Source organism: Rhinolophus sinicus, chromosome 4 (assembly GCF_057876585.1).
Source record: "Rhinolophus sinicus isolate RSI-liver-muscle chromosome 4, RSI-T2T, whole genome shotgun sequence".
Classification (NCBI taxonomy): Eukaryota; Metazoa; Chordata; class Mammalia; order Chiroptera; family Rhinolophidae; genus Rhinolophus; species Rhinolophus sinicus.
In genome coordinates this window covers 71,077,758-71,085,972 of record NC_142504.1, presented here as the reverse complement: position 1 = coordinate 71,085,972, position 8,215 = coordinate 71,077,758, and positions in this window count along the sequence as shown.

Below are 8,215 nucleotides of genomic sequence, written 5' to 3'. Positions count from 1 at the left end.
GATCACTATATGATACCATACACAAAAATTAGCTCAAAATCAATTATAGACTTGAATGTAAGACTTGAAACCATAAATCTCCTAGAAGAAAACATAGGTGCTAAACTACTTGACGTAGGTCTTGGTGGTGATTTTTAAAAATCTGACACCAAAAGCAAAAGCAACCAAAGCAAAAATAAACAATTGAGACTGTATAAAACTAGAAAGCTCTGCACAGCAAAGAAAACTACCAATGAAATGAAAAGGCAACCTACTGAATGGAAGAAAATATTTGCAAATCATATCTGGTAAGGGGTTAAATTTCAAAATTATAAGAAACTTGTACAACTTAATAGCAAAAAATTAAAAAATTAAAACAAAACACAAACAAAAACCCCAATCCAAATTAAAAGAAGGGCAGAAGATCTGAATACATGTTTTTCCAAAGAGGACATGCAGATGGCCAATAGACATGTGAAAAGATGCTCAAAATCACTAGTCATCAGGGAAATGCAAATCAAAACCACAATGAGATATTGTGCCACATGTGTTAGAATGGCTATTATCAAAAAAGACAAGTAACAAGTGTTGGTGAGAATCAACTTGACCTGCAGCATATCCAAAGACTTTAAAACAAAGACTATAACAAGAGACAAGGAAGGACCCAGCAATCCCACTGCTGGGTATTAATCCAAACAAACCCAAAATGCTATGTCAAGGGGATGTGCTCATCCGTATATTCATTTCAACATTATTTATGTAAGTCAAGATATGAAGGCAATCTGGATGTCCCTGGATGGATGAATGGATAAAGAAGAGATGGTAAATATATACAAGGGAATATTACTCAGCCATTAAAAAGAAGGAAGTTTTGCCATCTGTGACAACACGGATAGACCTAGAGGGTACTGTGCTGAGTGTAATAAGTTAGAAAGTGAAAGACAAATGTCATACAATTTCACTTGTAAGTGAATCTAAAGAACAAAATAAACAAACAAATGAAACAGAAACAAACTCATAGATACAGAGAACATTTTGATGGTTGCCACCTGGGAGGGGGGTTGGAGGTCGATGAAAAGGGGAAGGGATTAAGAAATTGGTTGTTACACTGTAGTCATGGGGACAGAGGGTATAGCATAAGGAATACAGCCAATAATATTGTAATAACAACTATGTATGGTATCAGATGGGTACTAGACCTATCAGGGTGGTAGATGGGAGAGGGATTGGGGACAGAGCGTAAAAGGTGAAGGGATTAAGAAATACAAGTTGGTAGTTACGAAATAGTCATGGGATGTAAATTTTGGGGAATATAATCAATAAATGGTAATAACTATGTATAGTGCCGGGTGGTACTAGTCAGGGGGATCACTTCCTAAATTCTATAAATGTCTAACCACTACGCTATACACTTAAAACTAATATAAAGTAATATTGAATGTCAACTCTTATTGAAAAGTTTGAAAAGGCGGGAAAGATCAATAATATTGTGATAGCATGGTACAGTGTCAGATGGTTGCTGGATTTATCATGGTGATCACTTCTTTAGCACAAGGAATATAATCAGTAATGTAATAACTCTGCATCATGCTAGGTGGGTACTGTTGAATAACCATGATGTACACTTGAAACTAATATAATATTGTATGTTAGCTATATTTTAATAAAAATCTTTTTTTAAAAAAGACAACAAAAAAGGAAGCACCACTGCATTTGTTTCCTTTGTATTTTGTAATTCAGCATATTTTCTTTCAGAAGGGGAGGGAAATTTTTCACCCTTATTATCTTCTAATTTAAAGTACAGGTATGCTTCAGTTCTTTAATATTTTATTTTCAAAAACTTATTATAAATTTAACCCAAAGGTGTTAAGATCTAGGACTTGGCTGGGACCTAGTATAATATCAAGTGGCAGAACTGATTCTAGACGGTAAAGAATGACCTTTTAGAAGTTTTGATGTTATTTAGAAGTGATAGCTTACATAGTAAATGCAGGGTTGGAATAACTGAGCTACAAAAACAAGGCTACTATTTAAATGAAAACAGTTGGGGTGTAAAAAGGCACACGTGTGTTATAATTTATTTGGATTATAAGTACTCATTGAAAATTACCTCCAACATATCCATGGACAATTTAAGCTATGCTTTAGCCTTGTTTAGGACATGTTCAGCCTATGAGGTAGCTCCCCACCTCTCCCCACATAAGCCTTGAAGGTTACATTTATTTGTAGAAAGTCTGAAATGCAGAACATATGTTATCCTAAAAAACAAAATCACAGAAAAGTCCTTGAGCCACTAGGTAAGTCCACAGAACCCCACTTAACCTTTAGGGTGATTGCAGTGGAATCAAGTATTAAAAGTGACGTAAGACCTTACACCATCATCATGCAGAACAACATTCCTACGAAAACATTTTGTTGAGGGATGCCAGGAGCACTCTGTGCCTGTGACAATGAGAGTGGAGAGCCCCTTGTGCTAGACCAGCTGGGGGTGGGAGCAAGAATCCCTCATAGGACAAGACCAAAAGATTGGGACCCAGGGGTTAGGACACGGTGCCTCTTACCTTCAAAGGGTTTAAATTTGCTTCTGGGCTCAATGAGAAAGAGGCCTACACTAAATGTGGATTGTCTACTTGGGATGGGGAGAGGAGGAGGCAGCACAGATTTGCTATTCTTGGGCAAAAACATATAGAGTCTGAGTGTCATAACTATGAAACTGGCTTATATACTTATATAGCTTATAACGTGTCAGGTACTATTTGAATTGCTTTATATTTAATTAGTTCTCACAGCATATTAAATTGTGGTTTCTGTAGGTCAGAATTGATCAAATATTGTCATTTTGGCATGGTTCTAACTACCACTCTACAGATTCTCCCACCTTACAGATTTGAAAGAAAGACATAAATAACATTCCCAATGTCACAAAGCTAATGAGTGGCTATACAGATCAAGTGTTCTTGCAGGAATAAATGGTACTCAAATGGAGATGATTGAAGACATTTAATGAAAGACTGGGTTAAGGGAAACAAACAAGGATGGAGAAGCTTCCTGAAAAACCACCCTAGAGAATGGTGGTGGGCACCTCGAGACACTAGAGCGATAAGCAAACAGTTGAGCAAAATATCAAAGGTGTGTGCGTGTGTGTGTACACACGTCTGGGGTGAAGGCTAGATGCCACTATTTCTTGAAGATGGCCTTATAAATGGTGCTTGCATTTTTCTTTTTTCATAACTAAAAGGGTTGAAGTCAGGTGTTTATTCTTTTTAATATATAGTGCCTGTCAAAAGCCTCTGTAGGAGTGATTCCGGGCATAGCAGGGGCATTTCATGGACCATTGCAATGGAATGACAGCTGTATTAGTCATGAGTTCTTAAATCACATCCATTTATCACCAACCCTTAATTAATGGGTATCCAACTGACCAGCACACACCTGAACTTCGGTCTCCCCTTCATCTCCTGCTCTCTGCCAACTCACGTTTAGAAGGAAAGGGGAATGAATAGGCCGACATGTTAATATCAGGGTGTCATGCAGGGTCTTTGGTTCCTCTCTCGGCGGGTGGACACAGAATATGGTGAGGCCAAAAAGGAACACCCACGGAGCCATAGATAGGGGAGTCATACCACTATATTCTCGCTGGCGGCTGGGTTGGAGACACAGGAAACAGGAGCCGCACGATCTGCAACCTACTGTCTGCTTCTCTGCCAACCCACCCCACTTGCTAGCTGCAGTCCTCCATCTGCTTCTCTGCCAACCCCCTAGCGTAGCCACGGCAGTTATATTAGTGGCTAATGGCTAACCGGTAACAGGTGATGACCACCCAGCCACAGCTGATGGCCATCTGACTGCAGCTGATGGCCATCTAATAACTGAGCCAGCACCTTTCCATGTGAGGCTAAGGGCCTGGAAACTGCTCTCTGGGACTCCGTCCTCACACAGGGTTTTAAAAAGCTGCCTATTCCCAGAGCAGAAAGTCCTCGGGAGGTAGGTGGACTTTGCGAGTTAAGCCTGACTCTCTCTCAATCCTTCTTCTTCATACCCTTTGTGCTGTTCCGACCCGCAACATTCATATGCTCAGAGCTGTGACTGTCACCTCACCCTGGGCTCACTGCAGCCTCTGAGATTCCTGCCAGGTAACTCCAGGGGCAGACCCTGGCTGTGCTGGCTGGTTCCTCCTGTTCCCAGTTGCCCTGGATCCCAATGTGCCCACCTTTCTCCACTGACTCCCACCCCATGACACTAATAGGTGGAAAACTGTGCCTTTCACAGAAATGACTAGAAATCTGAGAAATGATTCCTATAGAGGGAAGCCAGGTGGCCATACCCTCAAAGTCCGAGCATGTCTTTAACCGTAGGATAATTTCACCTATTTTAAAACCTGAGCATCCCAGTCAACACCAGTGATGTCCAAGGCTGGCCTGATTTCCCCAGATGCTCCTGATAATCCAAGTACTCTCCAAACTGTACACATGTGGGGTGAGGCCACGAGTCATGCCTCAAGTGGATCATTCCTATTTGTTTTTGCAGGAAACTCCCCTTCACCTTAAACCCACGTTTTTAAAATTTCAAAGTAACTAATGTTTGCACAAAAAGTGCATTTTACATTACACTTTTATGAAAAACTTGCATAATAATCAGGTATTACAAGGAATTTGTTCTGAGAAGCAACTTTCAGACTCTCTTCTAAGGTCAGTACACAGTCATGTTCACTTCCTTCACCTTCTGTTTCCATAATACTGTAAAGTGAGAAGAAATATTATATAAAGACTGTGATACATGGAAAGATCCTGAAAGGGTGTTCTGAATGATCAAAGAAGAAATTATTCCTAGTATTATTGGCATTAAGTATATTACATGGTATTGTCTGTCTTTAAACATTGTTAAGTTATGTAGGCAATATATGGTATAAACTGTCACACTGCTCTGTCCCAACTATTTCTGGTAATTGAGAAGTTTCATACACACACAAAAAAATCTCCATTTAATTCTTAGTGCTATCTTTTCAAATACTTCAGATTATTCTCCTTGTACTTAGAGAAATTGCTCTTCTATTTTTAAACTTTCCTTACATGAAAAAATTGCCACTTATATGATATAAATCTAGAATTGTAAAACTGGGAGAACTACTTGATAAGAAATCTAGTCTAGCTCCAAACCTTCTTGCAGGATATCCTAAGCCACTCTGAAAGCTGACATTTGTTCTACTTTTTGTCTTTCCTTTACCATCTCTAAAGAAGAGATTCCCACTGCCTCTATCACTTGCTCCAAGTCATAAAAATCCTTCCTTTGCCTCCACCCTTCTCTTTACAATACTGAATTCAGACTTCAGACTCTGCTCCTTCTGGTGGCAGGAGTTGCAATCTGAAGCTGCAGGCAGCGCCCTTTGGGGACCCTCAGCCATCTGTACTGGCATTCTTACTCTCAGGATATTTTCCTATACCTCTGCTTGTCTCCATTTAATGCTCATTTAAGTTAATGTCCCCAGTTACCAGAGCAGGGGACAGAGCTGGCAGTATGTAGGTAGTTATTTGCAATCATAAGGTGAAAGACCTACGAATCATTCCTGGGGGAGAAGCTTCTATTTTCTGAGAGTCCTGCTCCTCACCCCTCACCATTTCCTTTGTCTGGTGAACATCCTTTAAGGATCAATTCCAATGTCACTTCTTCTATCCCACCTAGGAGAGGCGCATTCTTCCTGGGGCTCCTAATTTTCACTCTCCAGTCTTGCATCTCCCATCACATTTTATTGTATATTGATTTTTTTTGTCTGTCTACATACCTCCTTATGAACATTTTTATGAAGAGTGCCCATGATTGGTTCTTCTTCAGCGTAGTTTATTTTGAGCTTTTTGAAAAGCCTAGTGTCAGGCCTTTCTTGGGTGATTGCAACAAATGAATGCTGAAGCACTTTATGGAGCATTATAATATTTTTTTATAATTGTTGGTGCCTCCTTGGAAACTTTCTACTTTCTGTCACTTTGGTTATACTTATCAGTGTTCACAAGGTGATTCCTGCTCTCCCTTTAAGATATAACTTCTTTTTCTGGAGCCATTGTTTCCATTCTGACCATTGGTATGACCAGTTGTTGCTTTCATCATTTTATCATCCTTGTTCTCTTCATGTTCCTGAGAATCACCCCATCTTATTTCAGGCTCCCAATATATAGGGAGATAACAGTATTTCTTGGGCTCACACAGCACTAGAAACATTCTATAAGTGACTTTCAGAATTAATCTCTACAATAATTTGTATGTAGATGAGTTAATTTCTTTTTATAGAAGATGAACACAGTAGGTCAAGAATTTCACCACCTAGTTCTTCTCAGTCCTAAAGCAGAGCCCTTTCCACTAGGCTAGTAATTCTCCAGACCAGTGGTGACAGCAACACTTGAGAACTTGCTAGAAATGCTAATTGTTGGGCCGTGCCCCAGACCTGCTGAATTAGAAATCCTGGGACGGGCCCAGGGTTTCAGCAAGCCCTCTATGTATTCTGATACATGTTCTGATTCATGTTCGATGCCCACTTCATGAGGCCAGTGATTCCCCACACTGACTGCATATTAGACTCATTTGTGATGTTTTTTAAAAAATAGTAATGCCTAGGTCCCGGGCCCAGACAAATTAGCTCAGAATCTCTGGAGGCTTAGGCTTCAGTATCTTTTAAAAAAATCCCCAGGTAATTATTCTAATTGCACCTAGGCTTAAAACCTATTGTTCTGGAAGATGCAGTCTACGCAGCCTGAGAATTTCTTGTTTCAGTCCTCAGTAGGCGCCCTGCAAAAAGGTACCTAACATGAACCTGGTCAAGCACACAAATGTTCTGTGGAATTTTGGAATGCTATTACTTATCAACTCTCTGTGTATTCACACAAAACATGTCTATGGAAATATAAAACCCCTATACAGAATATCATTATAGCCAACCCAAAAATATGTGCATGACTGAATAGATACACACCTTACCTAACAAGCAACGCAATAATCATAGGAATTTGCATGTTTAGGTTTTGGATTCAATGAACATCTACTACATGCTTAATATTGCTAGGAGTTGGATCCACAATGGTGGAGTAGACGAACGCTGTGCTTGCCTCATTCCGTGAATACATCAAATTACAACTGAATTATAGAACAATCAACCTGGAGAACCATCTGAAGTCTAGCCAAACAGAAGTTTTATAACTAATATAAAGAAGCTACATTGAGACTGGTAGGAGGGGTGGAGACGTGAAAAGGGCTTGTCTCATACCCACGTATCACAGTTGAAAATCAAGAGAAGGGACCCCAAACCTCACACCAGGCTCACCAGCCTGGAGTACTGGCGTTGGGAAGAGGAGCCCCCACAACTTTTGGTTGTGAAAAACAGTGGGGATTCTGACCATCTGGGTGGGATGGAAAGCTTCAGGAAACCCAGACATCCTCTTAAAGGGTCTGTGCACCAGTGGAGGAATGGTGACTTGCAGGGGCGTCAGAGACATATGGGGAGAGACTCAGTTGTGCAACTTCCAGGCAAGGACTGGAAGGACAGTCTTCATTTTCCCTGTGTGTGGTCCTTCTCCCATGCAGCCAGCAGGTGGGTGCCATCTTTCCTATGTTGAGCCCTCCCCCAGCCCCATGGCCAAATCTGAATCTGAATTGATCTGGTGAGCTCCGCTCACTCCACGCAGGTGACTCACTGAGACCCTGCCACATCCAACTCCTTACTGCAGGAGGATTTATCAGCGGCTGAACTGGCAGGTGGCAGCAGAGCAGTAGGCCTTGGAGTGACCTGGCTTTTTGTGGAGCTACCCCAAACCTGGTACTGGTGGCAGCCGTCCTTGGTTCACAACATGGCCTCTCCCATGTGCCTTCAGGTTTAGCGCAGGCAGTGACCAATTGTGGATTGCTTTGTAGCTCTACCCTGTAACTTCTGGCTGGTCACAGGCAGTGACTGAGCTCGCCCTACACTGGAGCCCCTCCCAAGAAGCCCCAGAACCAACATACTTGGAGGTTGGCTTCAGACCACAGCAGAGCACTATCCAGGTATCCCCACACGTGGCACCCAAAGGGCAGTCTCAACAGGCACCAGAGCCTGCTGGGTCAAATCCCACTCAGTGGGGTAAGCCCCCTGCACAGCAGCTCATAAGCTGTGGACGTAACCAAACCCCAGAATTAATTAGCCTGAAGGTCAATACCACCCACTGATGTGCCAATAGCAATCAAGGCTCAACTGTAACAGAAGGGCACAACCAACACA